We start from the raw sequence: 2,455 nt of genomic DNA, 5'->3' as shown, positions 1-2,455 counted from the left end.
GGATTCTTACGTTCACATACAACGGGTGTAAGACAGTTTTACACAGCGAAAACACTTAGGGTTAACTTGACGAGCCTAGCATGTGCAGACATGGCCTCAGAACACGGAGACCGAAAGGTCGAGCATGAGTCGTATAGTAGATACGATCAACATGAAGATGTTCACCGATGATGACTAGTCCGTCTCACGTGATGATCGGACACGGCCTAGTTGACTCGGATCATGTGATCACTTAGATGACCAGAGGGATGTCTATCTAAGTGGGAGTTCATAAGATGAACTTAATTATCTTGAACATAGTCAAAAGACCTTTTGCAAATTATGTCATAGCTCGCGCTTTAGTTCTACTGTTTGAGATATGTTCCTAGAGAAAATATAGTTGAAAGTTGATAGTAGCGATTATGCGATCAGTAGAAAGCTTATGTCCTTAATGCACTGCTCAGTGTGCTGAACCCCAAACGTCGTTTGTGGATGTTGCGAACATCGGACATACACATTTTGATAACTACGTGATAGTTCAGTTAAACGGTTTAGAGTTGAGGCACTAAAGACGTTTTCGAAACGTCACGGAACATATGAGATGTTTCGAGGGCTGAAATTGGGATTTCAGGCTCGTGCCCACGTCAAGAGCTATGAGACCTCCGACGATTTTCTTAGCCTGCAAACTAAGGGAGAAAAGCTCAATCATTGAGCTTGTGCTCAGATTGTCTGAGTGCAACAATCACTTGAATCGAGTGGGAGTCGATCTTCCAAATGAGATAGTGATGTTTCTCCAAAGTCATTGACACCAAGCTGCTAGATCTTCGTGATGAACTATAACATATCAGGGATAGATATGATGATCCTTGAGGTATTCGCGATGTTTGACACCGCGAAAGTAGAAATCAAGAAGGAGCATCAATTGTTGATGGTTGGTGAAACCACTAGTTTCAAGAAGGGCAAGGGCAAGAAGGGATACTTCATGAAACGGCAAATCAGCTGCTGCACCAGTGAAGAAACCCGAGGTTGAACCCAAACCCGAGACTAAGTGCTTCTGTGATAAGGGGAATAGCCGCTGGAGCAGAATTACCCTAGATACTTGGTAGATAAGAAGGCTGGCAAGGTCGATAGAAGTATATTGGATATACATTATGTTAATGTGTACTTTACTAGTACTCCTAGTAGCACCAGGGTATTAGATACCGGTTCAGTTGCTAAGTGTTAGTAACTCGAAATAAAAGCTACGAAATAAAAGGAGACTAGCTAAAGGTGAGCTGACGATATGTGTTGGAAGTGTTTCCAAGGTTGATGTGATCAAGCATCGCACGCTCCCTCTACCACCGAGATTGGTGTTTGCGTTGAGCTTAGACATGATTGGATTATGTCTATCGCAATACGGTTATTCATTTAAGGAGAATAATGGTTACTCTATTTATTTGAATAATACCTTCGATGGTCTTGCACCTAAATAAATGGTTTATTGAATCTCGATCGTAGTGATACACATTTTCATGCCAAAAGATATAAGATAGTAATAATAGTACCACTCACTTGTGGCACTGCCATGTAAGTCATAATGGTATAAAACACATGAAGAAGCTCCATGTTGATGGATCTTTGGACTCACTCGTTTTTGAAAAGTTTGAGACATGCGAACCATGTCTATTGGTGTATACGCATGAAGAAACTCCATGCAGATGGATCGTTTGGACTCACTTGATTTTGAATCACTTGAGATATGCAAATCATACCACATGGGCAAGATGACTGAAAAGCCTCGTTTTCAGTAAGATGGAACAAGATAGCAACTTGTTGGAAGTAACACATTTTGATGTGTGTAGTCCAATGAGTGCGGAGGCATGCAGTGAATATCGTTATGATCTTACTTCACAGATGATTCGAGTAGATGTTGAGAATATTTACTTGATGAAACACAAGTCTGAATCATTGAATGGTTCAAGTAATTTCAGAGTGAAGTAGAAGATCATTGTGATAAGAGGATAAAATATCTATGATATGATCATAGAGATGAATATCTGAGTTACGAGTTTTGGCACACAATTAAGACATTGTGGAAATTGTTTCACAATTAATACCGCCTGGAACACCATAGTGTGATGGTGTGTCCGAACATCATAGTTGCACCCTATTGGATATGGTGCGTACCATGATGTCTCTTATCGAATTACCACTATTGTCCATGGGTTAGGCATTAGAGACAACCACATTCACTTTAAATAGGGCACCACGTAATTCCGTTGAGACGACACCGTTTGGAGAAACCTAAGTTGTCGTTTCTTAAAGGTTTGGGGCTGTGACGCTTATGTGAAAAAGTTTCAGGATTGATAAGCTCGAACCCAAAGCGGATAAAATACATCTTCATAGGACACCCAAAACAGTTGGGTATACCTCCTAATTCAGATCCGAAAGCAATATGAATTGTTTCTAGAATCGGGTCCTTTCTCGAGGAAAGGTT

Source organism: Triticum aestivum, chromosome 6B, assembly GCF_018294505.1.
Source record: "Triticum aestivum cultivar Chinese Spring chromosome 6B, IWGSC CS RefSeq v2.1, whole genome shotgun sequence".
NCBI lineage: Eukaryota > Viridiplantae > Streptophyta > Magnoliopsida > Poales > Poaceae > Triticum > Triticum aestivum.
Note: the sequence above shows the minus strand (reverse complement) of the source record.